The 20,005-nt window shown below is 42.5% G+C and overlaps 1 protein-coding gene across 14 annotated transcripts in view; it reads left to right on the top strand.

Moving 5' to 3' along the window:
• The window catches only part of ARVCF (ARVCF delta catenin family member), a 437,864-nt gene that overhangs the window by 35,454 nt on the left and 382,405 nt on the right, over window positions 1–20,005 (top strand). The window lies entirely within an intron of this gene.

Raw genomic sequence — 20,005 nt, 5'->3', positions numbered from 1 at the left:
TCTCCTACTCCTTACTGTTCCAGTATTCAGAGTATTCCAGTATGTATGAAAATTGTCATTCTTTGCCTCACAAGAAAAGCAGTGAAAGACTAAATTCATTTTCTGGAAATAATCTTTAGTGGCCTTTCCATCAAACAACAGGACCATTGAATTGAGTATATTTGTAAATTTAAGATATGCAAGAGTTTGAATCAATTTACTTGACACAGCAAAAATACTATGGAAAAACAAATGCCAGGCTAATCAAAATGTTAGTTAATTAACAGACTATTGTAACAATAATAATATAGTCTTCAAAACTTTATAAATGGATCCTTTCAAAGTGTTTCTGCTGGCATCCCACTTCTGAATAAGAGGTGAACTGGTTTCCTGCCTCTTCATCTAGGCTATAATCCTAATTGACCTAAAAAAATTACAGTTCTATGTCCAGTTGTAATGGTACTGGCTGTGTGTGACTATGCTCTTTAGTTCAAATGGTAGAGACCTATGTTTGTGAAGTAAAAGGATCACGCTTTAATAATTGCTCTGTAGGTGTCATTTACCTAGTATTTGTATTTTTCTACAGCACAGGGATGTTACACAGGTATCATGATGGCAGTTATCTACTTGTGAGGAAGCATGTATGGCAGGGGTGGCCAATCTGTGGCCACATGCGGCTCTTCAGAAGTTAATATGCAACTCCTTGTATAGGCACTGACTCTGGGGCTGGAGCTACAGGCGCCAACTTTCCAATGTGCCAGGGGGTGCTCAGTGCTCAACCCCTGGCTCTGCCACAGGCCCTGCCCTCACTCCACTCCACCCCTTCCCACCCCCTCCCTTGAGCCTGCCATGCCCTCGCTCCTCCCTCTCCCCCCCAGAGCCTCCACACTACAAAACAGCTGATCAGTTGGTGCAGGGAGGGAGGGGGAGGTGCTGATCGGCGGGGCTGCCAGTGGGCGGGAGGTGCTGTTGCAGGGTGGGGAGCTGATGGGGGGGCTGCTGACGTATTACTGTGGCTCTTTGGCAATGTACATTGGTAAATTCTGGCTCCTTCTCAAGCTCAGGTTGGCCACCCCGATGTATGGGTTCTTGGAGTACTTGACCCCCAGGCTGCTTATCTAGTGTTCAATGAATAGTTCTCACTAGAACAGTGCAGGCAGCAAAGTTGAAGACCAAACATTTCACTTTGATTACCTTAATTTTAGGGAACCATTCCTGGGGTAGCTAACCTACCCTGCCACCAGACAGAAGTTTTCTGACAATGGGTAAAGCAATAAACAACAGCCCTTTGGAATAAAGTAGGTACATGTCATGCTGTAGGTGTAATTTACTAGTCTTAAGTATGACTAAAGGCAGAAGGCAGCTATGCTTACAAAATGAAAAAGTTAGTCACACAAATCCAGAGTTTTTAAACTGTTCAATTTTCCAATGTTTCTGAAGTGTTCTCTTGGTAACATTATCCTTAGAATAATCAGATTATTGGATAAAGAGGAAATACTATTAATATGGGAGGATGGAAGCAAGGCTAAGAGTTATGACTTTTTAACATGATAAATAATATATAGGAGGCAGGTGAGTTCGGAGGAAATCTTGTACTGTAGTTTTTGGTCCTACATGAGTTGGCTAATACATAGAGCTATTAGAAAGCTACTAGAAAATAGAAGTGTGGCAGGAACTGGATAGAAATCTCCCCTATCAGACCTCTTCATTTGTTCAGAATTATAGCAAAACAACAGACAGTATAGCCATTGGCATCAAAAGATCCTATCGGTGTGGGCATGAATAAGCAACCAATAATTCCTTTAGTGAGTATTTGTGAAGAAAGGGGGGAAAATCTCCAACTTTTAAAACATTGCTGCTGTATCTGCATTGGAAAGGGCTTACCTGTGTTAAAGCCTAGTGATTAGGTCCCTGGCTACAATTTTCCTCCATCTTTAGTGTCCCCTGCTAGTGGTCACTCCAGCAAAGTCACAGTCTCTCTTTTAGTAGATAGTAATTCAGCCCTCCAGCCAGGTCATCATTGAATTCCGCCCCTTTTCGGGGCCACAGAGTCCAACAAAGTATAGTATCAGGGGGTAGCCGTGTTAGTCTGTATCTACAAAAACAACAAGGAGTCTGGTGGCACCTTAAAGACTAACAGATTTATTTGGGCATAAGCTTTCGTGGGTAAAAACCTCACTTCTTCGGATGCATAGAGTGAAAGTACAGATGCAGGCATTATATACTGACACATGGAGAGCAGGGAGTTACTTCGCAAGTGGAGAACCAGTGTTGACAGGGCCAATTCAATCAGGGTGGATGTAGTCCACTCCCAATAATAGATGAGGAGGTGTCAATTCCAGGAGAGGAAAAGCTGCTTCTGTAATGAGCCAGCCACTCCCAGTCCCTATTCAAGGCCAGATTAATGGTGTTGAATTTGCAAATGAATTTTAGTTCTGCTGTTTCTCTTTGAAGTCTGTTTCTGAAGTTTTTTTGATCAGTGATAGTGACTTTTAAATCTGTAATAGAATGACCAGGGAGATTGAAGGGTTCAGTTACTGGCTTATGTATGTTACCATTCCTGATGTCCGATTTGTGTCCATTTATTCTTTTGCGGAGGGACTGTCTGGTTTGGCCAATGTACATGGCAGAGGGGCATTGCTGGCACATGATGGCATATATAACATTAGTGGATGTGCGGGTGAATGAGCCCTTGATGGTGTGGCTGATGTGGTTGGGTCCTCTGATGGTGTCGCCAGAGTGGATATGGGGACAGAGTAGGCAACGAGGTTTGCTACAGGGATTGGTTCCTGGGTTGGTGTTTCTGTGGTGTGGTGTGTAGTTGCTGGTGAGTATTTGCTTCAGGTTGGGGGGTTGTCTGTAAGCGAGGACTGGCCTGCCTCCCAAGGTCTGTGAGAGTGAGGGATCATTTTCCAGGATAGGTTGTAGATCGTGGATAATGCACTGGAGAGGTTTTAGCTGGGGGCTGTATGTGATGGCCAGTGGTGTTCTGTTATTGTCCTTGTTGGGCCTGTCCTGTAGTAGGTGATTTCTGGGTACCCGTCTTGCTCTGTCAATCTGTTTCCTCACTTCCCCAGGTGGGTATTGTAGTTTTTCAAATGCTTGATAAAGATCTTGTAGGTGTTTGTCTCTGTCTGGGGAAGTGAGGAAACAGATTGACAGAGCAAGACGGGTACCCAGAAATCACCTACTACAGGACAGGCCCAACAAGGACAATAACAGAACACCACTGGCCATCACACCTCCTCATCTACATCCACCCTGATTGAATTGGCCCTGTCAACACTGGTTCTCCACTTGCGAAGTAACTCCCTGCTCTCCATGTGTCAGTATATAATGCCTGCATCTGTAACTTTCACTCTATGCATTCGAAGAAGTGAGGTTTTTACCCACGAAAGCTTATGCCCAAATAAATCTGTTAGTCTTTAAGGTGCCACCAGACTCCTTGTTGTTTTCAACGAAGTATAGAAGTCCAGCATTCCCTCAAAAAGGAGTCTCTGCCCCAACCCGGGCCCCCCAAAGACCTCACACCCTTACTTCTGGGCGTATGATGTCTTTATCCCCCTTATCTCTAGAAGGTGTGTGTTTATACTGCCCTCATGGCTGGCTGGCAGGGGAACCCTGGCCCTTCTTCTCTACCAAGCTTCGACCCACAGCCTTGCAAATAGCATTAAGATCAAGTATCTAGGAATGTTTGGAGGCTGCCTCCCTGGACCACTTCCTACTATTTCCTTTTCCAATTCAGGACATGGTCACAGTCTCACAAACATTCCAAGACAAGATAGTGTAAAGCATTTCTTAATCCGTAAGGACAAGCTAGTCCCTTCTTCAGCACCTAGGATAGCTGCTGCTACTTGCACACCCCTCCACCACAGTCTCCCACTATACCAGTGTTTCTCAGCCCATTTACCATTGTGGACCACATATGCAGCTCTGTATGTGTTATGTGGGCTGCATCCACACAATACATATATATATATATATATATGCTATCTGTATGGCCCTGGGGATGTCACATGGGTTGCAGCTGTGTGCTGGTTGGGCCGTAAGCGGCTTGCGGGTTGAGAACCACTGCACTATGCCCTACTGAGGAGCTATCTTCACAAGGTCTATTTGGCTCTGTTTTAAACTCCTCCTCCAGATATAGCAGGCTCTGCAGCTGCAGTGGGGCAGGGCTGGTTGAGCCCAGAATGGCTGCTTAACCCCTTCTATCTCAGTGTGAAGTTTATGTACCTCATCACAGGCAGTAAATTGTAGGATCATTACAAAAGTTATTTTTTTTATAGAGTTTGTGACTAAAACTGATTTGCTTATTTCAGGAGTTAGGTGTGCTCTTCTCTCATTTTAAAGAAGGTGTCACCTTTAATCAGGACAACCATTCATTTTCTGAATGATGGTGCTTTCAGCTGATTGCTTATCAGACCCGGGAGTACGTTGGCTAGTTTCTCTACAAAGTGTAGCCTGCTTGTTCAGACAGCTTATTTTTAAAATAATTTTAAGCTTATTTTAATTGATCATTGATTGGAGGATAGTGATCTTGAAAATTTATTGAATTTTCCACAAGCCGTAGAGAACTTGATAGAAAATCTTAAAAGCCAGAACCATTTTGGACCTGCTCATACTCCCATCACACTCAGTGGTTTAATTTCCATTGCTTTCAGTAGGAGCAGTACCAGTCCTATAAGTGTAAAAATTGTGCCATTTCTTTCAAGCACAATTATAATCATGTGCTACAGCTAGACTCCCACAAAAAGCTGTGTAACCATCTACACAGTTGGTATGAAGAAAGTAGTTTGCTTTCATACACTACATTTGGGTATGGGTAAGGACTTTTAGGTGCTTCTGCCATGCCATCCATATTGTCCTCTTGTCCATTTAACTCCAAAACATATTGTACCATTAGCAGACCAAGCTTAGAGAATTTTTTTTTAAAGTGTTCAGGCTGTTTTTCCATTTCCTCTACTGCATATAGGGCCTGATCTTTAGATGTGCTAAGCACCCTCTTTAAATTGACTTCAGTGAGATTTGCAGGTGCTGAGCACTTGTTGGGATCAGGTATATAGTGAACATTAATGGCTAAATTCTTCAGCACCAGACATCACTGGTCACATCCTCAGGGATTCAAGAGAGAGTTTCAAAGCCACTCTACACATTTCAGTACTGTGCTAAAATTAAAAGGAGGAATTCAATTTTAACCGTAGGTCTTGAGTTTTCTAAAACTGCATATTATTTCAGTTCTGCAGTCTTTCAATCCAATATTATGAAAACAACAATTTCATATGTCCTAACCTCATTCTTGCATAGACAGTTATTTTCCAAAAGTGTGCACTTTTTGGCAGGCAAGAAATATATTGACTATATAGTAATAACTTCCATTAAATATTTAAGAAGGAAAGGTGCCATTACAAGTAACAATTGCATAGTCGTCTCCTGCCAGTGTTCATCCTAGAATGATCTTTGAAAGAATAAACATTGCTGCTTTCTCAAGAGCTCAAAATATATAGGTCTGTCAGATGATATAAAAATTTAAGCTGAATTGGGTAAAAAAGAATTTCTTTTTTCTTTTCTGAATCCTTTATGTGTTGCTTAGTTGCTTGTAGTCAAAGCTAGTCTTTGCTTTGATGATTCAAAACCACAATCTGAATTATGGTAAAGTGTTTGATATCAAACATTGACCTCAAATCTGGGAGTATCCATAGTGGGGTAGGAGAAAGGAAAAAAATAACTGATTTGTATGAATCACCATCTATAAAGTCATGCCCCTAAAACAAAGTGAACAAACAGAAGCTTGAAAACACTTTGGTCACATCTGCTGTCATCATGGAAGATGAAGGAAAAAGCAATGAATTAACACATAGGTTCTTTTTACTGAGTGCATCTATCATGAAAGTGCTTACCAGGACTTTTTTAATGTTAATTGAACAGTCTTACATTAGGGATGCATTGTACAGTTTCTCTTATGGTTATCTATGAAATGACTGTGGCTCATTTTGCTGTTTGAAACTTCAATGTTAAAAATACATGGAATATATTTGGTGCAATATTTTATTAATCTAAAGCAGAAAAAAACAGGATTAGATGAAAGCTTGGAACACACAGAGCAATGGAAGGAACCCAGGAAAATCCCCAGTGAAGACTGGAGCATGGCTGCTCCAGTTCTTGATATGATAGAGAATGTCCAGGATCCAGCTGCTCTATTTATAGGAATTTTATTTTTGGGTAAAATTGTGGTGTCTTGAAAAGCGCCTCTTACAGTTGGCAACACTGATTTTCATGTAATAGGTCTTAAATGAATTTGAACAGTCAGTTTCATGTTATGATGATTTAGTGGTATGCACTGTTTGGCAAATATGGAGGTCCTTAATCAGGTGCAACACCTACTGAGTTCAGCAGGTACCCACAGAAGAAATACTGACTTGGGTGAGAGTTGTACCTGATTAAGGCCTTCAAGATTTGTCTCTGGTTAGGACGTCAAGTTTATTTTACATGGTTTTTGGAAACTGTGGCGTATATTGGTAGCACTCAGCTATTAATTTTGCACAAATACATTATTCATTAGTTTGACTAGCACTGGGAATCCAGATCTAGAAGTACACAACCTTTTCATAAATAGGCTTTCTCTGACAATCTCTGTGTGCCAGTTAAAGTAGGGACAGATTCTTCTTTGTTACACTATTTCAAATCTGGAGTAACTCCACTGATTTATACTGGTTTAATTCTGGAGTAAATCCAATAAATAAGAGCATGTTGTTGCCCTGGAAGTTTTCTGTTCATATAAAACTGCTTCACTGGTTTGTCTTTGTTTTTGGCAGGTTGATTTCTCTCCCCTCTAATTACTGAATCTGTAGATTTGTGCAATTGCTGCATAACACTTGCAGCATGCTGGCACTCGCTTCACCAGAACTATGAGTGTAGCCCTTTTACAGGTGGCTAGCTGCTCTGGGGCCTGTTGGATGTACCTTCTCTTCCACTCAATGCTATGTCACTGAGGGCTGGTCTACATTACCACGGTAAGTCGATCTAACTTATGCAACTTCAGTTACGTGAATAATGTAACTGAAGTTGATGTAGTTAGATCCACTTACCGTGGTGGCTACACTGCGCTGTGTCAGGGGGAGAGCGTCTCCTGTCGACTTCCCTTATGCTTCTCAGAGAGGTGGAGTACACAAATCGATGGGAGAGTGCTCTCCCATCGATTTAGCATGTCTTCACCAGACCCGCTAAATCGACACTTGCTGCATTGATTGCAGCAGTGCTGATCTACCGGTAAGTGTAGACATGCCCTGAAACTCTTTTCTGGCAACATAAAAGGCTGTGCAATACACCTAAGTCTATCTAAGGAAGTTTTTTTTTAATACAATAAATAAAGGGACTTAAGCAACACTGTCTTTCATAAAAGCAGGGGTGGATAAAATCCACAATGGAACAAGGTAGGAAGGGATTAATGCTCTGTCAAGGAGAAAGTGGCTGAAATAGCCCTCTCGTACACCACCTGTCCCCAATATCAAGCCTTGAGGGAATGAAAAGAGGAAAGAATATCTAAGGTGTTGGCTGAGCAGTAGAGTTGGGTGGGAAATGGTTTTCCTCTCTCATGAAAATTGTCAAATTGTTTTGATTTTTGCATGTGGCAAAACAAAGACTTATTGAGTTTTGTGAGAGATTGAGACCCATCCATCCCCAGTGTGTGCCATAACCACTGGACTTTTAGTTATTCTGGGCTGGGTGTGTTTCAATTCCTGACCAGCTCTTCTCTGTGATTCTGTAAGATAGAACCCCAGGAGGAGCAGACAGGCTTGGGGAGAAGGCTTGAACTGTACTTTCTTACCTTATGTTGTTAGTGAGTTTGGCCTTCACAAAGTATGAGGACTCTGTTTTTAGAACAGATTGGAAGTCTGCTCTGAGGAAGTCAATGCCAGATTCCTACTAGTATGTTTTATTTTATGTTCCCTCCCCTGCTGTGACACTGAGCACTCCTCGATTCACACCCTGCCTATTGTAATAATCTTTGTACAAAATATGCCTTATGAGGTATCATTTAAAAACTAATAACTCACTGATCATTAATATTCTGTCATGATGTACATACGCAATGGGTATTAAATGTTACAAAAATATACTGGAATTACCTCTGAAATGTGTGTAAACCAGCTGTTTGAGAGAGAAGGTGGGTGAGGTACTATATTTTATTGGACCTACTTATGTTGGTGATAGCCTAAGATCAAAAGCTTGTCTCTATGTCTACACTGGCAATTGAACCACAAAACTTTTGTCTTTCAGAGGTGTTAAAAAACACCCCCCCACCCCCAAAAGACCAAACTTTTGCCCACAACAAGCGCCGATGTGAACAGCTCTTTGTCAGCAGGAGCTCTCTCGTGCCGACAATGCTAATGCCACTCGTTGGGGATGGACATTTTCTTGTCGGCAGGAGAGCCAACAAACAGCAGCTACACTGCGCGCCTTTTAGTGACACGGCCCTGTCGCTAAGAGCTGCATAGCGTAGACGTAGCCTTACACAGAGCTCTTCTTTGGGTATGGGAAATGTACTCAGTATTACAGCTAAATACAAGGTGGAACAGATTGAATAGTCCCTTAAATATGTGTTAACTACTTAAGCTAAACAAAGTGAATATAGGTGAGAAACCTGTTTTGGCAAAGATCTTTCACATAAGACAACAAGGGATGTCAACACCTTGTACTTCTGTGGAAGGTCCTCCTGTCTGAGAGAAAGTCGGCCATGGCTGTAAGGAAGAATGACTGGTGAGAGAAACTGTCTTGAACAAAGCCTGTATTTTGCTAGATAAAGTTTTAGACTTTTGATGCATGTTTTCACTCTGATTTGCTGGTAACCCTTTCTAAGTTTATTACTTTTAGTTGGCATCACTTAACTTATGTGCTATTCTTAATAAGTTTGTTTTATTACACTATAAACCTACTCAGTGCAGTGTTTAACGGGAATGGTGTATTCATCCCAGTTAAGCTAATATGCTGTGATGTGTTTTTGTGTCTTTAGAGAACAAATGAACCATATTATTTCTCTGAACTGTTCAGGAGGGAGCTGGACATTGCAGAGCCCACAGTTTTGGGAAAAACTGGGACTGGAGTGTGTTGGGGTCATCCTGCAAGTGGTAACCAATGCTGGTTGAAGCCAGAGTGGGGCTCTGGACAGGCTGCTGGGGTCAGAACTGCTGAACGAGGGCTGTCTAGCGCATAGGCACTCAAGGTGTAACCTGTATTCTAGTATGTTGGTTGTGAGCAGCTCAGGTTGAGAGCTATAACAGCAAAGCATTGTGAGGCATCCAGGGTTACAGGGCTGGTGGTGACAACCCCTCACTGGTCTGGAATTGGACCCCAGAATGTGACACATACTGTGGAAGCAATAATCAATTTAGGCACTTTGAACTGTCAGCAGAAATTGTCTAGTTGTTCACGGCAGCTTTCCATGTGGATTGGTGGCTTGTCAGGTTGGTGAGTGATCAGTTACCAAAATTAATATTAGTACTTACTAGATGTGAACCAATGGAAAGAATATATTGTGTCTCTCCAGTTTGAACAGCAGGGCATCTCTCCCACTTTAAGACACTCAAATATTTCGGGGCTCAAAAAGCAGGTAATGATGGTTCTTGACAGGAAGCATGAAATAAGCAGGGCTGGGAGTCATCAGAACTGGGTTATGTTCTTAGTTCTGTTGTTGACTTCCTGTATGAACTTTGATTAAGTCTCTTAAAATCTATGCCTCGGTTTCCCTATCTGTATAATGAAGTGTCATGCTTTAGACTGAGGTAGGTAGTCCTGGATTAATTAATGAAATAAACTTATATGAGGCCACAAATGTACATGATGTATACTGAGGACAATGCCAAACATAAATCCTTTGAGACTGTAATCTGTTATAATTTAAAGGCACAAATAAAATACACGACAAAACATAATAGTAAGGTTTGGCAATGATAGTTGAATGCTTCATGTATCTTCAGAAGTTTCTTATTGGAGAGAGCTTATATAAACAGGGGCACTATTTTAGGCATGTGGAATAAGGCATGGAGTTGAGCAAGCAATGGAGACAAAAGGGTTAGGCCAGGAAGAATGTAAGTGCACATGCAACACTCACGTAAATGTCTATCCTGCAATTCTTAATAGTTGCAGCAACATTAATGAAAGCTGTATTTGAACAGATTATTTGATTGTTATAGTCATGGTAAAATCAGTATTCATGATCCCAGCCTTCCTTTTGGGAATATGCATTTCATGTATACATTATGAATAAAGCAACTGCAGGGAAGAACAAGCCAATAGTTTAATAGTATTAACAAATGACTCCCATAGCACTGTAAATTTACACCACATTTTAAAGAGTGAAAAAAGTTCTCTGCCATCAAAGAACTTGAGACTGTAAAATCTAAATCCCCAAGTTTTCAGTGAGATCCCCCTGGGCAGATCCATGCCTGTATGAAGATCAGGGTCTCTTGTTCAGTGGGCACTATGAATGTAGGATGGAGAACATTTGCTAAACAAGTAGCAAGAGCTCTCTTTGCAGTTGGGTTTTTATGCAGATGCACACAATCTAGGTAAGAAAGGAAAACATCCTTTAGTTGATTACAGAAACACCTAAGAGGGGTCAGTGTCTTTCCAGCAACCTTTTAAACTTGGTTAATTGGTAGCAAGAGCAGCATTAAACCAGCTTGTCATTAATCCTTATTCACCTCACTGAAACTTAACTCTTATCTGTAATTTAGAGGAAATTAACTTTTAAGAGGACCCCATAGGTAAAACAATATAATCTTAACTATTGTAGAATTAACTCACTATATACAGGCCAATAGTAGTTAACTATTAGTAGTAAACAGTTGTCAGTCTGGGATCCCTTCTGGTTCTATCTTGATGACATGTTTGTTATGGACTGACTTTATTGATATTTCAGACAGCACATGGGTTAGTAATAGTGGTTATAAGAGTTTTCTTTCATAGAAATGTAGGGACTCCTGAGTCTCTGGATGGGAAAGAACACTCGAATACATGTACTTCTACATTAGTTAAACTTGCAAAGTAATGGACCATGCTTAAGGGATCGTTATTCACTGTGTCTTTGCTAAATTTCATGGGACTGTTTGTGAACCTTTTTTTTTTTTTTTTTTTTTTTTAAATCTGGTAGCTGTTATGGAACTACACTTAGTCACTTAACAATTAGTATTTCAATACTGGTTTGCTTGACTTCCTTGGGAGCTCTGCACACATGCAAGAGCTGATTTTGGTCCACAACAGTTCCGTTAATAACTAGGTTCACCATCTTTTTAATTGTGAAGCCAAAGAATTAAAAAGAAAAGAAAAGTTCAGTCTGTAATTAATTAAAGAATGTTTTTCTTTCTCTACCTAGGTTGTGTGCACCTGCATAAAAACCCAACTGCAAAGGGAGCTCATTACTTTTGTTTAGCAAATGTTCTTCACTCTACATTCATAGTGCCCACTAAATACCATGGATTAACGTTGATTCCTATAATTTGTTTTTTACACTGAAAATAACTTGGAGTACTGAAGCAAAGTTTTATTAGAGATTGATCTCAGCTGGAAAGCTCAGATCTGAGTCTGAACAGAGGTAAGATTTGAGAGTGTTTGGATCTTTGGTTTTGGATTGGATCTATCTCTATTTACTGTGGTATGACTGAGTGTCAGACTATCAGGTCCCATAGGAAGCTGCAAAGCTTACTTGCATTTTCAATTTGGGGGCATAGTAGGTGGAATTCTTTAGCTCCAACTCAGGGGTATTAAAGCCTGGGTGGCTCTCTGCGGGGGTGACAAGAAACCTGGGTGAGAAGCCCATTTAAAGCTACTGAGTGCATTCTCTTAGGGATCTGCTAGCTGATTTTAAAAATAAAGCAAACTCCAGAAAAGGAGTGAGTGTTTGGACAATATCCTATGGTTTGTGTATCAGGAGGAGAGTAGAGGCAGGGGATGGAATGAAGTGTGGACTCAGCCCATTCACACAAGGCAAAGATAAATCATTTTAGCCTGCTGTGATAAAAAAGACCTGTGTTTTGCATCATATATGGAGAAGTTGGAAAAGAAGCACAGAAAACAGAATATGGAAAACACACTGGATTTTGAGGATGAGCTATATTGCATTTATCCAGTTCTTCAATCCCAGCAGATTCCAGTATGCTTTATAGAATTTAGTGTGATATGCTACCATAGGTATCACCTCAGCCCCTGTAGCAGGTAGCAATTAACAGCACACAGCAGTGTTTTAAAATATTTTAGGAAAGGAAGTGAAGAGCACATGCCTACTGGAAACTGCAGTGGAAAAGTACAATAGATGCAGTGCAGTTACATACAATGGAATTTATCAAACACCCTTCTAAGAAGTGCCGTGGGTCTATTAATGCCATATATCTTCTACCATATATCTTAGCTGAAAGGTGAAAGATCCAACAGCCCACTGCCCTCTGGTTCCATAACAGACGCAGAGATGAGAACACTATCCATCGTGTTTGGTGTCCCATCCACATAGTAACACGGCCAGACCTTGCTTAACTTGTCAGTCACAGGCTCACAGCATAATGCCATACATTTTTCCTTTGTAAATACTGTAACCACTTTTTTGTCTTTTAAGAAATGGAATTATTTTGATGTGCATTTCTGATCAATATAAACACAGAAGGGCTTCTTTTCCATTGTGTTGTGCTTAAAAGAGAAAAAAAGGCCCTCTAGCCTTTCAAAGGAAAGTAATTTAAAGAGACTGCACTAACTGTAGCCTGCCTCATTTCTGAATAATAATGAGTACAGATTAAACCTTGTATTTAAATCTCAAGATAATCAAAATGTTTGTTATGTCAACACTTTCCTAATTTCTGCATATAGTGCGCCTCTTTGGCACTTAGGAGAAAATAACACTTGAAACCAGTGGCCACAGTTTTTCATTATCTCTTGAACTAAATTAATCCGATGTAATAAATTTAAAATTTATCCAGATGCTGAGAAGCATCTGATGAAGTGTGACAATGCAGCATGATTAAAGCTTTTACACCCTGTGAATAAAATAGTAAGTGTTTTTAATGTGACTCTTTTAATCGGGAAGCATAAAATACAGTAGTAATTATTGGTCCCCTAAAGTCAAAAGCTAATTGGGACAGAGGGGAAAAAAACAAAAACCCAAGATGCTGGTATTTTGTTTGGTCATATGGTAACAGCTGGAAATTTCAGAAAAGTATGAAGCAACAGAGGGTCCTGTGGTACCTTTAAGACTAACAGAAGTATTGGGAGCATAAGCTTTCGTGGGTAAGAACCTCACTTCTTCAGATGCAAGTAATGGAAATTTCCAGAGGCAGGTATAAATCAGTATGGAGATAACGAGGTTAGTTCAATCAGGGAGGGTGAGGTGCTCTGCTAGCAGCTGAGGTGTGAACACCAAGGGAGGAGAAACTGCTTCTGTAGTTGGATAGCCATTCACAGTCTTTGTTTAATCCTGATCTGATGGTGTCAAATTTGCAAATGAACTGGAGCTCAGCAGTTTCTCTTTGGAGTCTGGTCCTGAAGTTTTTTTGCTGTAAGATGGCTACCTTTACCTTTACATTGTGTGGCCAGGGAGGTTGAAGTGTTCTCCTACAGGTTTTTGTATATTGCCATTCCTGATATCTGACTTGTGTCCATTTATCCTCTTGTGTAGTGACGGTCCAGTCTGACCAGTGTACATAGCAGAGGGGCATTGCTGGCACATGATGGCATATATAACATTGGTGGACGTGCAGGTGAATGAGCCAGTGATGATGTAGCTGATCTGGTTAGGTCCTTTGATGGTGTTGCTGGTGTAGATATGTGGGCAGAGTTGGCAGCGAGGTTTGTTGCATGGGTTGGTTCCTGAGTTAGAGTTGTTATGGTGCGGTGCGTGGTTGCTGGTGAGAATATGCTTAAGGTTGGCGGGTTGTCTGTGGGCGAGGACTAGGGTGACCAGATGACAGGAAGAAAATATCGGGACACAAGGGGGGGGGGGTCACTGGCGGAGCAAAAAAAACCAAAACACCGAGTGCTGCCGGTGTAAGGACACAAACAGCTCCCTCTCCCAATTCCCTACTGTGACCCAGTGCTGCCGGCAGTCGGGGGCGGGAGCTGAGAACAGCCCAGGGCTGCAGGCAATCAGTGGAGATTATGCTTACCCTTCCTTAGGTATGCATACCTTCAGCCTCTGGTTTTTAGGAGCGGGGGAAAAAAAACAACAGAGAACAGCTGAGTGCTGCCGGCAGTCAGAGGGGAAGAAAAAAAAAAAAGCCGAGAACAGCTGAGTGCTGCCGACAGAGAGAAAAAAAAAAAAAAAAAAAAAAAAAAAGCGGAGTGCAGCGTCCCGACCGAAGATCAATGGGGACGCGGGACACATACCTAAATATCGGGACGGTCCCGATTTTATCGGGACGTCTGGTCACCCTAGCGAGGACTGACCTGCCTCCCAAGGTCTGTGAAAGCGAGGGATCATTGTCCAGGATGGGTTGTAGATCACTGATGATGTGTTGGAGAGGTTTAAGCTGAGGACTGTAGGTGATGGCCAGTGGAGTTCTGTTGGTTTCTTTTTTGGGCCTGGCTTGTAGCAGGAGGCTTCTGGGTACACGTCTGGCTCTGTTGATTTGTTTCTTTATTTCCTTGTGTGGGTCTAGTAGTTTTGAGAATGCTTGGTGAAGATCTTGTAGGTGTTGGTCTCTGTCTGAGGGGTTGGAGCAGATGCGGTTGTACCTCATCGCTTGGCTGTAGACGATGGATCGTGTGGTGTGTCTGGAGTGGAAGCTGGAGGCATGAAGGTAGGTGTAGTGGTCAGTGGGTTTTCGGTATAGGGTGGTGTTAACGTGGCCATCGCTTATTTGTACTGTGGTGTCTAGGAAGTGGACCTCCCGTGTAGATTGGTCCAGGCTGAGGTTGATGGTGGGGTGGAAGCTGTTGAAATCATGGTGGAATTCTTCCAGGGTCTCCTTCCCATGGGTCCAGATGATGAAGATGTCATCAATGTAGCGTAGGTAGAGAAGGGGCATGAGTGGACGAGAGCTGAGGAAGCGTTGTTCCAGGTCAGCCATAAAAATGTTGGCATATTGTGGGGCCATGCGGGTGCCCATAGCGGTGCCGCTGGTCTGGAGGTATATATTGTCACCAAATTTGAAATAATTGTGCGTGAGGATAAAGTCACAGAGCTCAGCAACAAGTTGTGCTGTGTCATCATCAGGGATACTGTTCCTGACAGCTTGTATTCCATCTGTGTGTGGGATGTTTGTGTAGAGAGCCTCCACATCCATGGTGTCTAGGATGGTGTTTTCTGGGAGGTCACCAATGCATTGTAGTTTTCTCAGGAAATCAGTGGTGTCACGGAGATAGCTGGGAGTGCTGGTGGCATAGGGTCTGAGTAGGGAGTCCACATATCCAGACAGTCCTTCACTGAGAGTGCCAATGCCCGAGATGATGGGGGGTCCAGGATTTCCAGGTTTGTGGATCTTGGGTAGTAGATAGAATAATCCTGGTCGGGGCTCTAAGGGTATGTTGATTTGTTCCTGTGTTAGTGTAGGGAGTGTCCTGAGTAGATGGTGCAGTTTCCTAGTGTATTCCTCAGTGGGATCTGAGGAAAGTGGCCTGTAGAATTTGGTATTGGAGAGTTGTCTGGCAGCCTCCTTCTGGTAGTCAGACCTGTCATGATGACAACAGCACCTCCTTTATCAGCCTCTTTGATGATAATGTCAGGGTGGTTTCTGAGGCTGTGGATGGCATTGCATTCTGCACGACTTAGGTTATGAGGCAAGCGATGTTGTTTTTCCACAATTTCTGCCTGTGCACGTCGGCGGAAGCATTCTATGTATAGGTCCAGACTGTCATTTCGACCCTCAGGAGGAGTCCATGTGGAATTCTTCTTCCTGTGTTGTTGGCGGGAGGGTATCTGTGTATCAGTGCGCTGTTCAGTGTTATCTTGAAAGTATTCTTTGAGTCGGAGGCGGCGAAAGTAGGTTTCCAGATCACCGCAGAACTGTATCATGTTTGTGGGGGTGCTGGGGCAGAAAGAGAGTCCCCGAGATAGGACAGACTCTTCTGCTGGGTTGAGTTTGTAGCTGGATAAATTGACGATATTGCTGGGTGAGAAAAGTTCGAGTTTGTTAAAAGGTAGATTTTGCTGGAAGGAATAAATGCAGGATTGTGTCAGTTTATTATAGCATTGGAATTTCATTACCACTACTATTAGTTTGCATTGTGGGAGGAAGAGTAAAATAGATTCTCTGACTTAAAATGTCACTGTCAATTCCAGCTACTGGAATTCTCTGCTACTTGTTGGCTGGATCTGGGAAGAGGAAAGTGGGGCTATTGGTCAGCCCTGCTGTCCCTAATTGATGCCCCTAGTGGTTGGTTTTTACATCTCCTCCTTCCTTTTCTCCTAACAACCAGGCCCTCACCACATTTTGATGCTTTTCCATCTTTATTTGTAAAATGCAGTTTTATTCTCAAATACGTAAACCATAGTTCATCCCATGCTTTGCTCTCACCTGAATTCCTATAAGTTCCTCACCCCCTCCCTGACTCTTCCCTCTTTAGTCTATCCAACATGATGTTAAATGCTCTTCTCTCCTCCCACTCGTACTACATCACCAAATATTTCCCTCTTCAATTCCCTTGTATTTTTCTGCATAAAATTCAAATTCCTATTCTTTATTACCTCTTTCAAGGAGTTGCACAATTGCTGTGTCTACATCTTTGCCTTCTTTTTCCCTTATTTCCTTGTGACATTCCCCAGGGTATAATCTGGACTGATGGACAGCTGTGTCCCCTCAACTCTCCAATCTGAGGTGCCTTTTACATTGCATCGATATGAGAACAATCACTCCTGGTCCGTCACACATAGCCTCTAGTGTGCAAAATTACTCCCACCTGAATATATGAGTGCTTCTAGCCAGCCACTCCTGAATTATATTGCAGAGTGACATCAGCAAACTCCCAGTCCCAGACTTGTCCCCAGAAATGTGCATCTTGTACTACCCAGCTTTGTCCTTTCAGATGATACAAGCTCACAGAAAGTTCCTCATTTCATTAATAGAAAATGATATGCACAAATCTTGTTATCTGAGGCCTTGGCTACACTGGCAATTCACAGCTCTGCACTTGCTGTGCTCAGGGATGTGAAAAAACACCCCCCCTGAGTGCAGCGAGTGCAGCGCTGTAAAGTGCCAGTGTAATCAGCGCCTGCAGCGCTGCACGCTCGCTCGCAGCACTGCAAGCTATTCCCCTGGCGGCGCGACTACACTCGCTGTGAATCCGCGAGTGTAGCCAAGGCCTCAGATGAAAGCTCCCAAACACTTCAGTCCAAACACATTGGCTTAGATAAAACAATTAAACAAGTTTATTAACTACAGAAAAATAGACTAAGTGATTACAAGTAATGAGGCATAAAAATCAGAATTGGTTACAAAGAAATAAAAAGTAAAATGCAAACTAATACTTAACTTAACAAGCTAAATGAACTTAAAGCAAATGGATTTCTCTCACCATATATTCATAGCAGTCTGGCTGGATTCTTTCAGCCAGGACCACTCCCCTGTTCGCTGATGTTTCCTTTGTCTTTCAAACATTGTTGATGTGGTGAGTAGAGATGAGGGGGGGAGAGAGGTGATTTGGGGCCTCTATTCCTCATTTTTATATCTTTTCCTCCTCTGAGAATCACCTACAGCTGGGGTTCAGGTGACAGCAGGTTTGTTTGCCAAGATGTAAATTTCTTGCTCATACCCTTCTTTCTGCCAAAGAATAGCCACTTAACTAGGTGATAGCCCAGCTAATTTTTCTTGACACCTGGCTGAGGCGTAAGTTTGCCTTTTTGTCTCTGAGGAACTGGTTTGGGCTGCTTCCCCACATATGGAATGTGCCTTAGTAACATCATACAGTATAATCTTATAACTTTACATATAATGTTGACACACATATTTTATAACGACAATACTGATCAGCAAATTATGAATTTTCAAATGATACCTCACAAGGCATACTTCTACAAAATTTATCATAAGTGTGCAGGCTGTCACATTGCCACTTGTACTACATCACCAACCAGTTCCCTCTTCAAGTCCCTTATTATCTTGTCTTTCTCTGCATAAAAATCAAACTCCTATTCTTTCTTACCTCTTCCAAGGAGTTGCATAACTGCTGTGCCTAACATCTCAGCCTTCTTTTTTCCTTACTTCCCCCATTTGGTTTGCCCTTTTGATGGCCTTGTTCATAGTCATATACATGCTTTTTGTTTCTTTTCATGAACCACATAGATCTCCATGTGCTGCACCAATTACTCTTTTGCTACAAATCCCTCCTTAAAACTCACTTCCTACTTTTTCCCTCTATTCTTCCTCTCTTCTATGGCCTTCCACTTAAAATAGATAACTAAAGAATCAGATCTTACAAACTGCATTTATAATATAATCTGACATCTTTATTTGTTGTTGTAACCCTCATCCCTCCATTAATTTTGGTTCTCTTAATTTTCTCTGTCTGTCTAATTCTGAATTTGGTGCACAGATGAACATGAGAACTGCTCTTCTATTAAAATGGTGTAGCCAGGCATTCTTCTCCACAACCTGCAAACTCAGGTCATTTGGAATAGGAAGTATAGGGTTACCATATTTTCATTTTAAAAAAGGAGGACACTCCACGGGGCCCCAGCCCAACTCCGCCCCTTCCTGGGACGCCAGCTCCCGGCCCAACACCCCCGGCCAAGCACCGCCGCCCCACCACCGGCCCCGGCTCCCGGCCCCCGGCCGAGCACCCCCGGGCCCGGGCCAGCACCGGCCCCCAGCCCAACACCCTCGGCCAAGCACCGCCGGCCCCGCCCCTGGCTGAGCAGCACCGGCCCTGGCTCCCGGCCCCCGGCCGAGCACCCCCAGGCCAGCGCCGACCCCCAGCCCAACACCCCCGGCCGAGCACCGCCAGCCCTGGCCCGCACCGCCGGCTCTGGCCGAGCACCCCAGCTCTGCACTCCTGGCCCCGGCCCCCGGCCGAGCACCGCCAGGCCCTCCCTATTTTCCCGGACATGTCCGGCTTTTTGGGATTTCCCCCCGGACGGGGATTTGAGGCCCAAAAAGCCGGACATGTCCGGGAAAATCCAGACGTATGGTAACCTAAGGGAGTAGGATATGGCCCTGTCTCCTCCTACACCCTACCTGTGCTTTATGCAGTCTTTGCTGTGAATTAAGCAAAACAACACCTCCTCCAACCTTTACATAAACCAGTCATAATCTGGCCCTTAGCTCATAAGCTGTTTTGGGCAGGATTTCTCATTTTACTCCTGTAAAACTCCATGAATGCACATTGAGCTAAATATTAAAACATACTGTCATTGTTACTCAAAGTGGCAGGATTTCGTAGTTATGGAAGTTTCTGTTAGTGGTCAGGAGCAGCATTCACAATATGTGCAGTTCCTCATTGCCTTACAGTGAAATGTTAAAAACAAACGAAAACATCTATTATTCTTCCCTGCGTAAATATTGCAGTGACTGAAAATGACTTTGGCCTCTTGTGACTTATTCTCCCTCCCCTCAGTTGTGAGGATTAAAGTATTATCCCCCTGCTAGCTTCTCTGTGTATGTTATATAATTTTCTATGTTACTTTTTAGGAAGAGCTTTGAATGTAAAAATGTACTTTTGTTCTATAGCAACTGTTTTTTGTTTTGTTTTGTTTTTTACCTAAAGCAGAAAATAAATGCTTAAATCTCTCCTTTCAATGACACCTATGGGAAGTAACTTTTATTATGTGGAAAGGATTCACTATTTGGACTAATATGTGCTGAAAATCTGTGTTAATAATCCATAGTTGCCACAGCTAAAGAAGACCTCAGCTCTGTCTCTCTAATAAAAGAAGTCAAAGTGCTCCACTGGGGTGTTGGTTCACCTGTGGAGGAAAGAGCGTCATATACCATCATAATAGTGAATGTTAGTATGATGTATTTGACATGCTGGTATTAGAAGCTATTTGTACTAATAGCACTGCAACCTAAGCAGTTTAAAAATAAAAGTTTACTGTCTCCTGTTAATCTATCAA

This window comes from Chrysemys picta, chromosome 15 (genome assembly GCF_011386835.1).
Source record: "Chrysemys picta bellii isolate R12L10 chromosome 15, ASM1138683v2, whole genome shotgun sequence".
Taxonomy (NCBI): Eukaryota; Metazoa; Chordata; order Testudines; family Emydidae; genus Chrysemys; species Chrysemys picta.
The sequence above is the reverse complement of the archived record's forward strand: the minus strand, read 5'-3'. Positions and strand labels throughout refer to the sequence as shown.